Source organism: Leiobunum rupestre, chromosome 3 (genome assembly GCF_980474605.1).
Source record: "Leiobunum rupestre chromosome 3, qqLeiRupe1.1.hap1, whole genome shotgun sequence".
In the NCBI taxonomy this organism is placed as follows: Eukaryota; Metazoa; Arthropoda; class Arachnida; order Opiliones; family Sclerosomatidae; genus Leiobunum; species Leiobunum rupestre.
The window spans coordinates 35136375-35144677 of NC_143386.1; positions in this window are offsets into that span (position 1 = coordinate 35136375).

Sequence of the window (8303 nt, forward strand, 5' to 3'; positions counted from 1 at the left end):
ATGAAATACCGGACTGATTTGATTGAATCGATCAGAATTATATCAAAATAATCATTCTCCTTCATAAATGCATTCTTGGTATTAACATAAATGAATTTGCCATTCGCAAAGTAAGGAAGTTATAAAACAATACAAACGCTTTCTACTGTTGCTTAAAAATATAATTATCGATATTCAATGTAAAGTAATTGACTAGTCTCCTTTTACGAACGGACCAATACACCGAGCATTTTGCTTTCGTAAAAGCTTATGAATAGTTAATTTAAACGTATTTTGTCCATTTAACAATCAATTTAAGTTAAACTCTCGTGGTCAGACCTGTGGAAGCTCCCCAATGGGACGCGAAACTATTCATCTAGTTTTTAAAACTGTTTAATTCTACACAAAGTGGTTTAAAGTTTTGTATCCCTCCATATTCGAATGTGCAAGTGTCGTAAATGTTTATCAATTAGATTTTAATTAAGTTTTAATTTTAAATTAACAATCAATTTTAAAATAAATTCACGAAAATAAATGTATTGGAGAATTCAAACTTATGTGGTAGTTACTAGTATCTTTGAAGCGAGTATAAAACTAGCAGGAAAACGCAAATGTCTGCAAGGCTAGGCTGGTGCCTATTTAAGTTAAAGAAGGGGTCGACAAATCCTAAGGTTTGGGACTCCAAAGTTCTAATAATGGCCCTCCAAATTCAATACGAAGAAGTGAAGGACAGCATGAAGAAGCGATATTCAGAAAACGACATCGCACTTCTTCTATAGGATTTACCTTTCGGTAGATTTCAAATTGAAACATGTTGTTAAGCTTAATTAAAGTAGCAAACATTTCCATTGCCATTTTTCCCTTGCTAATATAATTTGTCCAGTATCCGGGGTCAAAAGTGGACAAAACTTATAAGGTTAGTGTAGTCTATTTGTTAAAAGAAGTCAAGGCCCACGTACGAAAATTCACCGAATAATAAGTTGCTAGAAAATAAATAATGAATAATGAAGTAGAGGTAGGGGCGTAGACAAGGGGGGGGGGTTTATGGTCCACCCCCCCCTTGGGCCTACCAGTGATTGTACTAAATTTCCACCCCATTCTCGGCCCCCTTTTAACATTCACATTGTTTGACCTCCCCCTAGATGAATTTCTGGCTACGCCACTGAGTAGAGGTGTAAAACTCTTGACACGAAAACTCTATTGGTAGTGAGCCCGGACTAGCGACGAGCGAACGTAGAACGCTAACCGATGAGCCGTGACTTCTTTTAACAAATAGACTATTTTGGTCTACTTAAGACCGCTGATACTGGACAAACTATAGTATCTAGGGGAAAATGGCAATGGGCAATTTTGTTCCTTTGATCAAGCTTAACAACGTGTTTCAATTTGAAAAAATATCCGTTGAAAGATAAATCCCATAGAAGAACCACCTGGTTTAGCTCCGCTTAAAACACTTTTTGATTCATTTTTGAGTGAAGCAGAGCACTGATTGGACAATAGTTCATTTAGACTCGTTTTAGGCGAAATAGCTCGTCTTGTAATTGGAAAGATATTACTATAGCACACACGAACTACCATACTATTGCAAACCCAAAAGGAGTTAGTCCTAATTTGATTCTTGATTCGGGATTACACGGACGTTGATTTCGCTACCCAATCAGCCTAGCGTGGGATAAATTCGGTTATCTCTTCATATAAACCTATCCGTGGGGCGTGCTACGAGGCACACCTCTAAAGAGAAGACAGGTTCGGCGGATTTCTGATTTTGGTTACAGCGTCGCGTCTTCTCCAACTTTAACGAACAATAGAGGCGAGTTAAAATTCGGTTTCCACGTTCGGTAAACGCCCTCGGGCAGATTCCCGTTATAGCATTAAGTAATGTTAATACTAAACTAGAAGCTTCTCTCTATGTTGACGTTAAGGACAGCCTTAAAATCGGCTTGATGATGAAGTACTCCTTTCTGGAAAGGAAAGAGAGGTTCTTGTTATAAAGGCAAAGTAAGGAAAAGCTAAAAGCGAAGTTTGAATTAAGGAGTGTGTCAAAGATTGAAGCCCTCGAAATGATTAATGGCGTTCATGTAGCATGTATTCTAGCGTTCATATTTCAAATTATACAGAGTTTTGAACGGAAATAAATTAGGGACCTAAGAGGACGCTAAGCCCGGCAGCCGATACCAACAAGCTAGTCTTAAGCCTTGCGTCACGTAACTTAGAGGCCACCCGCGAATTCGCGGAAGAGTCACTTGTTGTCACTCAACTTCTGATGATATCCAATAGAAAAATAATATTCGTACAAGTTTTAGAAATAGCATAATAACGTCATTACTGTTACCCGAAATCTCAATCAGCAGTTTCCAAGTACACCAAATTTCATAAAATAATCAAATTATGGCGAAACGGAGATTTCTGGGCAGAAAAGATTCGGTGCACATTCTTTGGTTAGTTTTCGGTGCGGAGGAAAATTGTCTGTTGGATATTTCGGTACCAGTGTGGCGATAATATTTTATTTCGGTACCAGTGTGGCGATAATATTTTATTTCGGTACCAGTGTGGCGATAATATTTTATTTCGGTACCAGTGTGGCGATAATATTTTATTTCGGTACCAGTGTGGCGATAATATTTTATTTCGGTACCAGTGTGGCGATAATATTTTATTTCGGTACCAGTGTGGCGATATAATTTTATTTCGATACCAGTGTGGCGGCAATAATATTTTATTTCGGTACCAGTGTGGCGATAATATTTTATTTCGGTACCAGTGGGGCGATAATATTTTATTTCGGTACCAGTGTGGCGATAATATTTTATTTCGGTACCAGTGGGGCGATAATATTTTATTTCGGTACCAGTGTGGCGATAATATTTTATTTCGGTTCCAGTGTGGCGTTAATTTTTTATTTCGGTACCAGTGTGGCGATAATATTTTATTTCGGTTCCAGTGTGGCGTTAATTTTTTATTTCGGTACCAGTGTGGCGATAATATTTTATTTCGGTACCAGTGTGGCCATAATATTTTATTTCGGTACCAGTGTGGCGATAATATTTTATTTCGGTACCAGTGCGGCGATAATATTTTATTTCGGTACCAGTGTGGCGATAATATTTTATTTCGGTACCAGTGTGGCGATAATATTTTATTTGAACTTAGTTTTAACACGATTTGTTTTTCTAACCTGAAATATTTTTCAGCACCATAAATCATTTCCAAAATTTAAAATAAATATATTTCAATTAATTTATTTATTTTTATTATTTTTTATTAAATCGCACTTTTTACCAATACCGAGTTTGCAATCGCACTGCACAATTACTCGCACCTAAACTTACATCTCTCAAACTTAGACAGCAAAATTTACATCATCCGAAAACCCTCAATTTATGTGGATAAGGATTTTTTAACTCGATTTATAATCGTCTTTGACGGACGATGGTGTAACCAAACTGCTTCAGCGGTAGAAGTGAAGGCAGTTTGATTTAAAGCTAGGCGCTTGATTTGCTAAAAGGCGGTCATGATAAATGGCCAATTTTAATATTAGATTTTATAACGCTGTTATTGACATTTTCGCCGAATAATGGCTTTAGTGAATTGAGCTTCATATTTTGACTATTATCACAAATGGGAAGATATTCTAAAACTCAACTAAACAGAGCGTGCACTTCGATGTCATTATTAAACGGGCTATTAATTTGCGATATTTAGAGGCGCATTTATCGGAAAAAGCACTTTTGAGCGAACGAATCGACTTGAGCATGCGCAATGCAATGCCTCAATGATTTCCAATGAAGTTAATGTTCCGAGATAAGAATATAAAGGGCGAATCTCAGCAGATTCGCCCATTTAAATTCTTCGAATAGAACATTCCTTTCACTCCGCTTAATTCGAATAAGGTGCGCTTAATGACAATTGCGCTTGTGTACGTCAAGGGAAGTCCTTTTCACGATTTACGTTCGACAAAAGCTTCAACTTTCTCTCACTTTAATTAGACGATTTGCTTTAATTAACTTAAGCTATTAAATTGGTTATTCTCTTTCAACTCAAATTGGAACTTCAGCTATAACTTCAAAGATAATTTATCAGACAGAGGCCACTAGTAACCCACAATGAGCATTTTAAGTAACATCAAAATCAATGTTTATAGATTGAATCAAAAGTAATCGTGGGTGAATATACTTTCCAACTCCAAATAAATAAATAACTAAATAATGTATTATCTGTTTGCAGATTATTTTTATATATTTTAACGAAACCATATAACGTAAATTCGCGAAGATACAAGATCCATTTTTGGGCGTAATTGGACACGTCACCCAAAATAGATTCTAGTAGCACCTGAGCATGATAAATTCTACGTGCGTAGAAAAGACTGCGCAGTCTTTTGACCAACATATTTATTTGGTAAGTAGATTGTTTTGCTCTTCAGATTATATTTACTCTAGTTACCTCTACCCAGACGAAACTTCAAAAAGACAGTTCAAAGATAGAAAATGTTGTAAACAAATACTATACAGTTCACACAAGGTTAAGCATTAGACTTTAGTCTCAATAGAGGGCGTCCACTACAGGAAGTATTAATTTTTTTCTGGACTCCTACTCCTTGAATAGTTCCTCCCTGCATTTATTTAATGGATAGTCTAATAATAAAAAGTACGTAAATAATTATTTATGAAAAAGTTTGATACAATTTTAGAAATTTGATTAAAATTTGAACAAAACAAGTGTTATTTGATCGATATATAAAAAGTTAATATATTTTAATCAAACTTTGATTCGAATTGCTGCAAATATTACTTGGTCAAATCTAATTTGATCAGAATATGGTAAAATTTAGTATGATCAATTACAAGTTATCAAATTTTGATAAAATGCTGTTTGATAAAATTCTATTTGATCAGAATATGATAAATATAAGGTGATGAAATTCAATTTGATCGAAGTTTGATAAAATTGTATGTGATAAAATTCTATTTACACAGAATTTGTTTCAATTTTATTTGTTCAAATACCATTTGATCGCAATTTGATTAAATAGAAAATGTATAATATTTGGACTTATAGTTTAGTTTTACGTGTTATTAATTATCTTAAATGAAATTTAGACTTTTTTTTCAAGAAAATCGAAGTTTAATCGAAAAAAGGTATAAGTTTGATCAAAGAAAGATCAAAGTTTGATTAATGATAAATTATAAATTTTCGCCAATATTTTATTTGATCAAAACCTTTATTAAAAATCTGATCCAAGATTGATCCTTATTTGATCAACCTTTGATCAAAATCTGATCCAAGATTGATCCTTATTTGATCAACCTTTGATCAAAATCTGATCCAAGATTGATCCTTATTTGATCAACCTTTGATCAAAATCTGATCCAAGATTGATCCTTATTTGATCAACCTTTGATCAAAATCTGATCCAAAATTGATCTTTATTTGATCAAATCTTGCAGCCCAAATATTAAATTATTTTAATTTTGATTTGATTAAATTTGTATCTCCGTTTGACCGGTCAAATTTTAATAAAATAATTTGATAAAAATTTTATCAACAATTTAATATCCAAAATTTTGTACTTATGGCTCCAAATTCTGACTTTTCAATTAAATTTTTATTCGGAGGTCCCATATTTACTAACAATACCTCATCTCAAAGAACCCAGATCCTAAAATTTTGAAAAAGAAATGAAATACTCACCAAATATTCCATTAAAGCCTTATTCAAACGAGGGAACGACGGCAAAAATAGACAATGTAAATAAAAATCAATTAACAATCCTTGACATAAGAAGTCAGCATTATCTATCAAAAATGAACCGAAATTTCTTACTAAATCGTCGTCTTTAAAATTTTTATTTTATAGCTTTTAATTGTTCGATTTCCAAAGTCAGTGGGTGAAAATTATCTTCCCCTGAGTGGCCGTTACGTCATAATGCAGTAACGCTTTCGGAATTGACTTATTTCCGCTCTAAAAATAAAACTACACCACCCAAACGAGGCAATTGAAACAAACTGTTCGAATTTTAGCGCATTTAAAATATTATTTACCAAAATAGACTTTGACATAACCAAGGGCATTCTATTACCAGGACGTGAGATTGCCTCGAATGAATGGGGTCCAAAATTTCTTTGTTTACTGCGCATCATTCTCGCGCAGCCAGATTCTAAGGGAGTTGAATCAGTCGATGTCAACTAATCGTGACGTTGGAAAATAATAATTAGTCAGGTTAACATCGTTTCTGCGTGGTAATATTTCGCTATTTACGGGGTATGAAACAATAACTAAGTTGATCAAGGATTTAAAATGAATTTCCCTAACAAAGGCTTCAAGCTTTCTTTTTTTAACCTGAACTCCGCCATTTTGTCTGATCTTCTCCCCTTTTCATGACGATAAAATTTTGCAGCGCTGGTAGATTTTTGAACCACACATGGGCTACTCAATTCATTTATCAATCCAGGTAATATAACGTCTGTGATATAACGGAAACTAAACAATTTAAACTAAACATCGAATTTTACAATTTTATCAAAATTTTCCCGTTATGGAACACATCGATGAAAAAATTAATAAAGTAAAATGCCCGACTCATTATATTTAACGGTACTAGTTAGTGTAGGGAACTGTTGGCTCGCGTGGCATGCAGGACTTGCCACCACCCTCCTACGCATTGTAACCCGGCCACCTGAATTAAAGGCTTCAAAAGTCGCTTGATGACTTAGGCCTAAGGTGGTGCCTTGGGTATTAGCCTAGCTGATTATTACTATTATTATTTATTATTTTACCTATAATAATAATAATAAAAATATCGTTGAATATCTTTCCAATAAAATGTTTTTCTGAACCCCAGTATTTATTAGAATCAAACATTTTACAATACAATAAACCTACAAACGCAAATATTTAAATGAAATCTAACAATCGCGGATATCACAGTCTAACTTGCATATCATATATAGGACGTTCATTTCTCATTGCATTACATTTTCTTTTCTAATTCCCAACATCATGTTGGCAGAACTAAAGTAACAGACGTTTCCAGAATTGAGGGTGTTTTCTAAAGCGACGCATTATGTCAATATAAAGTAACTCGATTAAAGTTGACTTTATATAGTTTATTTTTATTATTATATTTTAGTATCGAGAATGTCAGTTCCATCAATTATCAGACTTCTTTTCAGACCTTTCTCAGTTTTCGGGATATGTTTCTACAAAGGATGACATAGAAGGCTTACTAACAATTTAAATTAGTGAAACCAATTTACTTCAATTAGCCTATTTTACGGTTTTACAGAAACACCTGCCAACTATGCCATCAATTGGAAAGAGAGATATGTTTTACAACGAAGTTTTAGTATTTAGAAATTCTATTTGGCACTTTAAAACCCACGTATAAATTTCCACTTTTATCTACCTTTGTGCATAGTTTGCATATCGTTAATAATAAAAATAGCTAAAATAGAAACGAACAAAACTAGCTTGTTTTAGATATTTACATAAAACATATATTATTTGCCATGTGCAAAATAGTTATTTAAGGATTATAGGTAAATTAATGTTGAATCATACCCGATGCACACTATGCTATTATCACTAAGTTTAAAACGTTATTGTATTTTAAATTAATTTTAATATACTTTATATGTGAAGAGAAATTCCCACGCGATAACAAAAAGAGAAGTTAAATCATTTCATCCTCATATTATATACTTTTCATTCATTTCGTGAGTAATTTTCGTTCATAAACGAAATTAATATGTGAAATTGCAAAAAAGGGTATTAATTCAGCCCCATAAAAGTAATGTTTCACTTAATCGCTTTAATATAATAAAGGGCCAGCATTTAAAAATTTAGGTTCAATATTGTCAAATTACTTTCGGTAAGATATTTAAATACCAAATCTGTTGAAGCGCTTTAAATTTCCATAAGAAATTAATCGTTATTTTTCCTTCTCATAGTGAACTATGGAAAATTGACACGAAGCGTCCTCAGTTTTAGCAAAACAATATATTCCAAAACCAAATAAACAATATGCAATCCATATTTGCGAATTAACCATCGAGGTACCTAACGTCGAACGAGTAATGCGACTGAACGTCAAAGCTTTTGAAAATTGCTTTTTTCCCACAAATCCATCTTAATATATAAAAGGCCCCAGTAAATTACCCTGATATTTAAACGTTTGCACTGAACTTTTCCCTCGTTTGTGGCGACTAGTTGAGTAGTTTTAATAAAGCTAATTTCAAGAAATCAGAATCAGTGCTCTCAAATGGCTAAAAATGTCACAAATATATCAGCCTTGACAATATGAAATTTACAGGTCAATATGGCAA